We start from the raw sequence: 11,822 nt of genomic DNA on the forward strand, positions 1-11,822 counted from the left end.
GCATGGGCGCTGACATTATTGACTCTTTGGTGGAAGAGATCAATCTGACTGAAAGTCTAGAATCAGAGCTTGAGGACATCTTCAAGGATGCTCAGCCTGATCAGGAAGAACCAGAGGAAACAAAAGAATTTTTGAAAATTCCTCAGGAGGAGGATAAGCCTCCTAAACCTGAACTCAAACCACTACCACCATCACTGAAGTATGCATTTCTGGGAGAAGGTGACACTTTTCCAGTGATTATAAGCTCTGCTTTAAATCCACAGGAAGAGGGAGCACTGATTCAAGTGCTAAGGACACACAAGACAGCTCTTGGGTGGTCCATAAGTGATCTTAAGGGCATTAGCCCAGCAAGATGCATGCACAAGATCCTATTTGAGGATAATGCCAAACCAGTGGTCCAACCACAAAGGCGGCTAAATCCAGCCATGAAGGAGGCGGTGCAGAAAGAGGTCACTAAATTACTAGAGGCTGGGATTATTTATCCTATTTCTGATAGCCCCTGGGTGAGCCCTGTCCAAGTTGTCCCCAAGAAGGGAGGCATGACAGTAGTTCATAATGAAAAAAATGAACTGGTTCCTACAAGAACAGTCACAGGGTGGCGTATGTGTATTGACTACAGAAGGCTCAATATAGCCACCAGAAAGGATCATTTTCCTTTACCATTCATAGACCAAATGCTAGAAAGACTAGCTGGTCATGATTATTATTGCTTTTTAGATGGCTATTCAGGCTACAACCAAATTGCAGTAGATCTTCAGGACCAAGAGAAAACAGCATTCACTTACCCTTCTGGCGTGTTTGCCTACAGGAGAATGCCTTTTGGTCTGTGTAATGCTCCTGCAACTTTTCAGAGGTGCATGTTATCCATCTTCTCTGATATGGTGGAGAAATTCCTGGAGTCTTCATGGATGACTTTTCAGTATATGGAGACTCATTCAGCTCCTGTCTTAATCACCTAGCACTTATCCTGAAAAGGTGCCAAGAGACTAACCTGGTTTTAAACTGGGAGAAATGTCACTTTATGGTGACTGAAGGAATTGTCCTTGGGCACAAAATTTCAAGCAGGGGAATAGAGGTGGACAAGGCAAAGGTCGAGGTAATTGAAAAATTACCACCACCTGCCAATGTTAAGGCAATTAGAAGCTTTCTAGGGCATGCAGGATTCTACAGAAGGTTTATAAAGGATTTTTCGAAAATTGCAAAACCTTTAAGCAACCTGCTAGCTGCTGACACACCATTTGTGTTTGACACACAATGTCTGCAGGCATTTGAGACCCTGAAAGCCAAGCTGGTCACAGCACCAGTCATCTCTGCACCAGACTGGACATTGCCATTCGAATTAATGTGTGATGCCAGTGACCATGCCATTGGTGCAGTGTTGGGACAGAGGCATAACAAGCTTCTGCATGTCATTTATTATGCCAGCTGTGTTCTAAATGATGCACAGAAGAATTACACAACCACAGAAAAAGAGTTACTTGCCGTGGTCTATGCCATTGACAAGTTTAGATCCTATCTAGTGGGATCAAAAGTGATTGTGTACACTGACCATGCTGCTCTTAAGTACTTACTCACAAAGCATGATTCAAAACCCAGGCTTATAAGATGGGTGTTGCTTCTGCAAGAGTTTGATATAGAAATAAGAGACAGAAAAGGGGCAGAGAACCAAGTAGCTGATCATCTGTCCCGAATAGAACCAGTAGCTGGGGCGTCCCTCCCTTCTACTGAGATCTCTGAGACTTTCCCAGATGAGCAACTCTTTGCCATTCAGGAAGCTCCATGGTTTGCAGATATTGCAAATTATAAAGCTGTGAGGTTCATACCACAGGAGTACAGCAGAGTGCAAAGAAAGAAATTAATTTCAGATGCCAAGTACTACATATGGGATGAGCCATATCTCTTTAAGAGATGTGCAGACGGAATGATCCGCAGATGTGTACCCAGAGAAGAAGCACAAAGGATCCTATGGCACTGCCATGGATCACAGTATGGGGGACATTTTGGAAGTGAGCGAACAGCCACTAAAGTCCTCCAATGTGGCTTCTACTGGCCTACTCTCTATAAAGATGCCCGAGAGTTTGCGCGTAACTGTGACAGTTGCCAAAGAGCTGGTAACTTACCTCACGGATATGCCATGCCTCAACAAGGGATACTAGAGATAGAATTGTTTGATGTATGGGGAATTGACTTCATGGGTCCATTCCCACCATCATACTCAAACACTTACATTCTGGTGGCAGTGGACTATGTATCTAAGTGGGTAGAAGCAATTGCTACACCCACTAATGATACCAAGACCGTGCTGAAATTCCTCCAGAAACACATCTTCAGCAGGTTTGGTGTTCCCAGAGTACTAATCAGTGACGGGGGCACTCATTTCTGCAATAGACAGCTATACTCTGCTATGGTTAGATATGGAATTAGCCACAAAGTGGCAACTCCGTATCATCCACAGACAAATGGGCAAGCTGAAGTCTCTAACAGAGAGCTAAAAAGAATCCTAGAACGGACTGTAATAGCCCGAAGAAAGGATTGGGCAAAGAGCTTGGATGATGCTCTGTGGGCATACAGAACAGCATTCAAGACTCCAATAGGAACCTCACCATACCAACTTGTGTATGGCAAGGCCTGCCATCTGCCCGTGGAATTGGAACATAAAGCCTACTGGGCAACCAGATTCCTAAACCTGGATGCTAAGTTAGCTGGTGAAAAAAGATTACTCCAGCTAAATGAGCTAGATGAGTTTAGACTCAGTGCCTTTGAAAATGCAAAGATTTATAAGGAAAAGGCAAAGAAGTGGCATGACAAGAAGTTGTCATCCAGAGTCTTTGAGCCAGGACAAAAAGTTCTGCTCTTCAACTCTAGGCTCAGATTGTTCCCAGGAAAACTTAAATCCCGGTGGAGGGGTCCGTATGTGATTATAGAAGTATCACCATATGGATATGTTGAGCTTCAGGATACTGATTCTGACAAGAAGTTCATTGTTAATGGACAGAGGATCAAACATTATCTTGAAAGCAATTTTGAGCAAGAATGCTCAAAACTGATACTTCAGTGATTCTCAGTGAAGGTCCAGCTAAAGACAATAAAGAAGCGCTTGCTGGGAGGCAACCCAGTGATTAACAGGGTATCTGTTTTGTTTAATAAAGGTTTGATACATATTCTAAAAGGGCAATTATCAAAATTGAAGGAATTCACAGAGTTATAGAAGGATTCAGTGCAAAAAGCAGAGAAAAAGAGCTTGCTGGCAAAAAAATGCCAGTAAGGCGTACTTTGGGCGTTAAACGCCAGAATGGGCACCATTCTGGGCGTTTAACGCCGGTAAAGGTGCCATTTTGGGCGTTAAACGCCAGAATGGGCACCATTCTGGGCGTTTAACGCCAAGTGTGCAGCATCCTGGGCGTTTAGCAAAACGCCCAGTGATAAAGGGATTTCTGGCGTTTAACGCCAGCCAGGGTACCTGGCTGGGCGTTAAACGCCAGAATGGATACCATTCTGGGCGTTTAACGCTAGAAAGGTAGGGGGAGGAGATTTTGTTTTCCATTTCAAATTTTTTCAAACTTTCTTGTTTTGATCCATATTTTTCTGCATAAACACATTACAAACTTTCATCATTCACCTTCCAATCTTCTTCAAATCTATTTCAAATCCTTTCCTAGGCTCTTTCAAAAAACTCAATTATCTCCTCAAATTTTTTTTTCATATCTTCTCAAATCTCCCTCAAATTTTCGAAAATCTCTCCTCCTCTCCTATTTAAACACGTTTGGCCACCCTCTTTCCCCACACCATTCGAATTTGCTCTCCTCCCCTCTCCCCTCTCTCCTTTCTTTTGCTTGAGGACAAGCAAACCTCTAAGTTTGGTGTGCTTTTCCGTGATCACTAAGCCAAGATTCATCAAGATCATGGCTCCTAAGGGAAAACAAACTAATTTAAGAGGCAAGAAAGAGAATAATCCAAAGAGTCTTTGGAATCAAGAGAAGTTCTTAACCAAATAACATGAAGACCATTATCACAAAATAATGGGTCTGAGGTCAGTGATCCCGGAAGTCAAATTCGATCTAAAAGAAGATGGATATCTGGGGATCCAAGAGCAAATTCGAAACAGAGGATGGGAAGTTCTGACCAATCCTGAGATAAAGGTTGGAAGAAATATGGTTCAGGAATTCTACTCAAATCTGTGGCTGACAGATAAGCAGAGAATGACTGGAACTGCTTTCCATACTTACAGAACCATGGTCAGAGGGAAAGTTATCTACTTCCATCTGGACAAAATTAGAGAGGTCTTCAAATTGCCTCAACTGCAAGATGATCCTGAATCCTTTAATAGGAAAATGGTGAGAGCAGATAAGGGGTTGGATCAAGTTCTAAAAGACATTTGCCTCCCTGGAACTAAGTGGATAACCAATTCAAAAGGTGTCCCAAACCAACTCAAGAGGGGAGACCTCAAACCAATTGCAAGAGGTTGGCTAGACTTTATTGGGCGTTCCATATTGCCCACTAGCAACCGTTCTGAGGTCACCATCAAGAGCGCAGTGATGATTCATTGCATTATGCTTGGAAAAGAAGTGGAGGTTCATCATCTGATTGCTTGTGAGATCTACACAATTGCAAATAAGAATTCCACTGAAGCCAAACTGGCTTACCTAAGCTTGATCTCCTTGCTCTGTAAAGAGGCTGGGGTGAAGATGGGAGTAGATGAATTCATACCCATTGAACATCCAATCACCAAGAAGTCAATGGAAGGACAAATGCAAGACAACTCTATCAAAAAGAGGGCGCATGAGTTCCTCCCTGAATTTCCTGAAATTGACTACTGGGCCAGCCTAGAAGCATCTATCACCAAGTTGCAAGAAACTATGGAGCAACTTAAGGAAGAACAGCAGAATCAAAACTGCATGCTCTGCAAATTGCTGAAGGAACAAGAGAAGCAGGGGCGTGAACTTCAAGAGTTGAAACGCCAAGAGTTCTCCCCTCAATTTGAGGGAGCATCCACTTCTCAAAATCAAGGTTGTTGAGTCCTAACTCTGTGATAACCTCTATCATTAGGAGCCTATTTAAATTTTTGTTTTCTATTACTACTAGTCTTATCTTATATCTATTTCTGAGTCTTGTTCTTAATTCATGATTAATAAAATTTAGAGTTCATGTCTTAAAGCTATGAATGTCCTATGAATCCATCACCTCTCTTAAATGAAAAATGCTTTAATCACAAAAGAACAAGAAATACAGGGTTTCAAATTCATCTTTGAAACTAGTTGAATTAGTTTGATGTGGTGACAATACTTTTTGTTTTCTGAATGAATGCTTGAACAGTGCATATGTCTTTTGAACTTGTTGTTTTGAGAATGTTAAAATTGTTGGCTCTTGAAAGAATGAGGAAAAAGGAGAACTGTTATTGAAGATCTGAAAAATCATCAAATTGATTCTTGAAGCAAGAAAAAGCAGTGTTTCAAAAAAAATCTGAAAAAAAAAGAGAGAAGAAATAAAGTTGTGATCCAAGGCAAAAAGAGTGTGCTTAAGAACCCTGGACACCTCTAATTGGGGACTCTAGCAAAGCTGAGTCACAATCTGAAAAGGTTCACCCAAGTATGTGTCTGTGGCATGCATGTATCCGGTGGTAATACTGGAAGACAGAGTGCTTTGGGCCACAGCCAAGACTCATAAAATAACTATGTTCAAGAATCATTATACTTAACTAAGAGAATCAATAACACTATCTGAGTTCTGAGTTCCTGTGGATGCCAATCATTCTGAACTTCAAAGGATAAAGCGAGATGCCAAAACTGTTCGGAAGCAAAAAGCTAATAGTCCCGCTCATCTAATCGGAGCTAAGTTTCTTTGATATTTTGGAGTCTATAGTATATTCTCTTCTTTTTATTCTATTTTGATTTTCAGTTGCTTGGGGACAAGCAACAATTTAAGTTTGGTGTTGTGATGAGCGGATAATTTATACGCTTTTTGGCATTGTTTTTAGCATGTTTTTAGTATGTTTTAATTAGTTTTTATTATATTTTTATTAGTTTTTAGTTAAAATTCACTTTTCTGGACTTTGCTATGAGTTTGTGTGTTTTTCTGTGATTTCAGGTATTTTCTGGCTGAAATTGAGGGTCCTTAGCAAAAATCTGATTCAGAGGCTGAAAAGGACTGCAGATGCTGTTGGATTCTGACCTCCCTGTACTCGAAGTGGATTTTTTGGAGCTACAGAAACTCAATTGGCGCGCTCTCAACAGCGTTGGAAAGTAGCCATCCTGGGCTTTCCAGCAATGTATAATAGTCCATACTTTGTTCAAGATTTGATGGCCTAAATCGGCGTTGCAAATCAGCTTCAGAATTCCCGGCGTTTAACGCCGAAACTGGCATAAGAATTGGAGTTAAACGCCCAAACTGGCATAAAGGCTGGTGTTTAACTCCGGAAAAAGTCTCTACACATAAAAGCTTCAATGCTCAGCCCAAGCACACACGAAGTGGACCCCGGAAGTGAATTTTTACGTCATTTACTCATTTCTGTATACCCTAAATTACTAGTTCACTATTAATAGGATCTTTTGACATTGTATCTGTACCTCATGACACATTACACGTTTCTCATTGTATTTTCTACAGCATGAGTCTCTAAACCCCATGGTTGGGGGTGAGGAGCTCTGCTGTGTCTTGATGGATTAATGCAATTACTACTATTTTTCATTCAATCATGCTTGCTTCCGTTCTAAGATATCACTTGTTCCTAAACCTGATGAATGTGATGATCCGTGACACTCATCATCATTCTCAACTATGAACATGTGCCTGACAACCACCTCCGTTCTACTTTAGATTGAGTGAATATCTCTTGGATTCCTTAATCAGAATCTTCGTGGTATAAGCTAGAATTGATGGCGGCATTCAAGAGAATCCGGAAGGTCTAAACCTTATCTGTGGTATTCTGAGTAGGATTCGAGGATTGAATGACTGTGACGAGCTTCAAACTCCTGAGGGTTGGGCGTTAGTGACAGACGCAAAAGAATCACTGGATTCTATTCCGACCTGATTGAGAACCGACAGATGAATAGCCGTGCTGTGACAGAGCGCGTTGAACATTTTCACTGAGAGGATGGGAGGTAGCCATTGACAACGGTGAAACCCTACATACAGCTTGCCATGGAAGGAGCCTTGCGTGCTTGAAGAAGAAGACAGTAGGAAAGCAGAGATTCAGAAGATAGAGCATCTCCAAAACCCCAACCTGTTCTCCATTACTGCAAAACAAGTACTTATTTCATGTTCTTTTACTTTTCACAATCAAACCTGATAATTATTGATATCCTGACTAAGATTTACAAGATAACAATAGCTTGCTTCAAGCCGACAATCTCCGTGGGATCGACCCTTACTCACGTAACGTATTACTTGGACGACCCAGTGCATTTGCTGGTTAGTTGTGCGGAGTTGCAAAAGTGTGATTGCAATTTCGTGCACCAGTAGTGTTGTGTGAGAATGAAGAAGAGAGAAGTGGGGTAGGTGGGGATCCTGTGGGGTCCACAGATCCTGAGGTGATCCTGTGGGGTCCACAGATCTTGAGGTGTCAAGGATTTCTTATCTCTGCATCTTTTAGGCGTGTAAAACGCCCTTTGTATGCAATCCTGGCGTTTAACGCCAGACTGCAGCTTGTTTCTGGCATTAAATGCCCAGATGTAGCCTGTTTTTGGCATTTAACGCCAGCCTAATGCCTATTTCTAGCATTAAACGCCAGCTTGGTACTTGTTTCTGGCGTTAAACGCCAGACAGATGCTTGTTTCTGGCGCTTAAACGCCAGACAGCTCTTCCTCCAGGGTATGCTTTTTCTTCTACTATTTTTAATTCTGTTTTTAATTTTTGCAATTATTTTGTGACTCCACATGATCATAAACCTAATAAAACATAAAAGAACAATAGAAATATAGATAAATATAAATTGGGTTGCCTCCCAATAAGCGCTTCTTTAATGTCAATAGATTGACAGTGAGCTCTCATGAAGCTTCATAGATGTTCAGAGCATTGTTGGGACCTCCCAACACCAAACTTAGAGTTTGAATGTGGGGGTTCAACACCAAACTTAGAGTTTAGTTGTGGCCTCCCAACACTAAGCTTAGAGTTTGATTGTGGGGGCTTTGTTTGACCTTGTATTGAGAGAAGCTTTTCATGCTTCCTCTCCATGGTTGCAGAGGAAGATCCTTAAGCTTTAAACACAAGGTAGTCCCCATTCAATTGAAGGACTAGCTCTCCTCAGTCAACATCAATCACAGCTTCTACTGTGGCTAGGAAGGGTCTTCCAAGGATGATGCATTCATCCTCATCCTTCCCAGTGTCTAGGATTATGAAATCAGCAGGGATGTAAAGGCCTTTAACCTTCACTAACACGTCCTTGATGTGTGGAAAACGATCCAACACAAAACTCACCGGCAAGTGTACCGGGTCGCATCAAGTAATAAAACTCACAGGAGTGAGGTCGATCCCACAGGGATTGAAGAATTGAGCAATTTTAGTTCAGTGGTTGATTTAGTCAAGCGAATCAAGTATTGGTTGAGTGATTTTGTATCCAACAGTAAGTAAATAGCAGGAAATGTAAAGGGAGAGGGATGAATTGCAGAAATTAAAGAGAACTGAAAGTAAAGGTGCTGAATCTTAAAGAACAAGAAATTAAATGACTGAAACTTAAAGTACAAGAAATGTAAATTGCAGTAACTTAAAGTGCAAGAAATATAAATTGCTTGAATGGAAAAGGGATTTGAGGACTGGGAATTCAGAATTTAAGCAAGGGAAATTAAATTGCAACAATTAACTAAACAAGAGATGAATTGAAATAGACTAGATCTCAAACAGAAAATAGAAATTAAATTGCAGCAGTGGTTCACCAGAAGAACCAAAAGGAAAAATGGATCTCAGGACTCCAGAGACTAGATAGCAAAGTCTAGATCTCAATTGCCTTCCCAGATCCAAGTTCACAAAGCAATTAAAGAGAAATTGAAGATTGAAGCAGTAAAGGAAATTGAATTCAACTCAATTATGCAGTAGGAAAATCAAAGAGATCTTGAATGGAGATTGAGACAGAAATTCCTCAATTCTTCACACCCAAGACTCAAACAAGAAAAGTAAAAAGTGCTCAAGCAAGAACGAGGAAGAAGAGAGATCAATTCTCCTTTCCAATTCTCTAAAATCTCAGTTCCAAGCTCTCAACGAAAAATCAAGTCTCAAGATGTGAAAATTCAAAAATCAAAAAGAAGGTCCTAATTACATCAAACTATCTCCTATTTATACACTTTCTATTCTTGGATTTTGGAATTTGGATGGGCTTTTGATTTGGTCAAGAAATGAAAAAATCCAATTTTCAGCCTATGAGAAATTAGCTTCCAGGAGGCTGCCCTGCCCTTGTGGAGGGCAGAGCAGGAAAATTGTGCAAGCGGCCTCATGCGTGTGATGGGCGTTCAAGATGCTGCCCTGCCCTTGCGGAGAGTAGGGCAATGTGCGTGCATGCTTGCCTTAAAATATGTTGCGTGCCAAGTCTTGGACATCATCAGGGTAGCGCTCAAGTGGTGCTAAGAGCGCGGCTTCCTTGCTTTGTTAGTGAAGCATCCGTGTTCGAGATTGGCTGGGAGCATTTTGGCCAATTTTTGGCTTATTTTCCTTTGTGAGTAGCGCTCCCCCACTCCCTCTTGAAGAGGGCAGGGCAGAATTTCTTTGGAAGCTTGGTTCACTATGCTGCTCTCCTGGAGGGCAGTGTGCCCTTGTGGAGGGCAGTGTTTGCTTCCTCCTTCTATGTTGCACCACACTTCTCCTCCCATGGTCACACTTCTTAAGCCACGTTTTTCTTCTTTTCTTCCTTTCTTCACCTACAAGAAACCAAAACAACCAATCAAAGCATCTCTAAACTCATAAGGTTTATAAATCATTAAAAATCAATTAATTTTAGCTCAAACCTCATGATTTAGCATCAATTTAATGGTGGTTGTTTGATTTAAAGAAGTTATGCATTTTCATTCCAAATTACTTACTTAGGATGCAAGAAAGTACATAAAAACTAGTGAAACAAGTGAAATTAGCTTGAAAAAATGGGTATATGATGACTTGTCATCAGTCCTCTACCAATCCATAAGCTTATTTTATTGACTTGTCTGCCATCTCTAATGAGATTCTTGCAGCTTGTACCTCAAAGATCCCAGTTTCTCTATTACAGAGAGTGGCATAAGATTTATACCTGACCCCAGGTCACACAGAGCCTTCTCAAAGCTCATGGTTCCTATGGTACAGGGTATTAAGAATTTACTAGGATCTTATTTCTTTTGAGGTAACGTTTGTTGAACCCATGTATTTAGTTCACTAATGAGCAAGGGAGGTTCACCTTCCCAAGTCTCATTACCAAACAACTTGGCATTCAGCTTCATGATGGCTTCTATATATTGAGCAACTTGCTCTTCAGTTACATCTTCATCCTCTTCAGAGGAAGAATAGTTCTCAGAGCTCATGAATGGCAGAAGGAAATTTAATGGAATCTCTATGGTCTCTATATGAGCCTCAGGTTCCTTTAAGTCCTCAATAAGGAACTCCTTTCTGTCTGGAGGACGTCCCATGAGGCCTTCCTCATTGGGATTCATGTCCTCCCCTTCCTCTTTGGATTCGGCCATTTTGATTATATCAATGGCCTTGCACTCTCTTTTTGAATTCTCTTCTGTATTGCTTGGGAGAGTACTAGGAGGAGTTTCAGTGATTTTCTTACTTAGCTGACCCACTTGTGCCTCCAAGTTTCTAATGGAGGACCTTGTTTCATTCATGAAACTTAAAGTGGCCTTAGATAAATCAGAGACTATATTTGCTAAGCTAGAGGGGCTCTGCTCAGAATTCTCTGTCTGTTGCTGAGAAGATGATGGAAAAGGCTTGCTATTGCTAAACCTGTTTCTTCCACCATTGTTATTATTGAAGCCTTACTTCTGTGGATCCTTCCATGAAAAATTCGGATGATTTCTCCATGAAGGGTTATAGGTGTTGCCAAAGGCTTCACCGATGTAATTTACCTCTGCCATTGCAGGGTTCTCAGGATCATAAGCTTCTTCTTCAGAAGATGCTTCTTTAGTACTGTTGGATGCATTTTGCAATCCATTCAAACTCTGAGAAATCATGTTGACTTGCTGAGTCAACATTTTGTTCTGAGCCAATATGACATTCAGAGCATCGATTTCAAGAACTACCCTCTTTTGAGGCGTCCCATTACTCACAGGACTCCTCTCAGAGGTGTGCATAAATTGGTTATTTGTAACCATGTCGATGAGTTCTTGAGCTTTTGCAGGCGTTTTCTTTAGGTGAATGGATCCACCTGCAGAATGGTCTAGTGACATCTTAGAGAACTTAGATAGACCATCATAGAATATATCCAAAATAGTCCACTCTGAAAGCATGTCAGAAGGACACTTTTTGGTCAACTGCTTGTACCTTTCCCAAGCTTCATAGAGGGATTCACCATCTTTTTGCTTGAAGGTCTAAACATCCACTCTAAGCTTGCTCAGCTTTTGAGGAGGAAAGAACTTGGCCAAGAAGGTCGTGACCAGCTTATCCCAAGAGTCCAGGCTCTCTTTAGGTTGTGAGTCCAACCATGTTCTAGCTCTGTCTCTTACAACAAAGGGGAAAAACATAAGCCTATAGACTTCAGGATCTACTCCATTAGTCTTAACAGTATCACAGATCTGCAAGAATTCAGTTAAAAACTGATAGGGATCTTCTGATGGAAGTCCATGGAACTTGCAGTTCTGTTGTAATAGAGCAACTAGTTGAGGCTTTAGCTCAAAATTGTTTGCTCCAATGGCAGGGATTGAGATGCT

The 11,822-nt window shown here is 41.2% G+C and overlaps 1 non-coding gene across 1 annotated transcript; it reads left to right on the forward strand.

The window, feature by feature from the left end:
- Positions 1 to 11,396: 11,396 nt before the first annotated feature.
- Positions 11,397 to 11,504, forward strand: LOC112765505 (small nucleolar RNA R71). Its single transcript, XR_003183801.1, has one exon. It is a non-coding gene; the product is annotated as a small nucleolar RNA R71 (small nucleolar RNA).
- The last annotated feature ends 318 nt before the right edge of the window (positions 11,505 to 11,822 follow it).

Source organism: Arachis hypogaea, chromosome 2, assembly GCF_003086295.3.
Source record: "Arachis hypogaea cultivar Tifrunner chromosome 2, arahy.Tifrunner.gnm2.J5K5, whole genome shotgun sequence".
Taxonomy (NCBI): domain Eukaryota; kingdom Viridiplantae; phylum Streptophyta; class Magnoliopsida; order Fabales; family Fabaceae; genus Arachis; species Arachis hypogaea.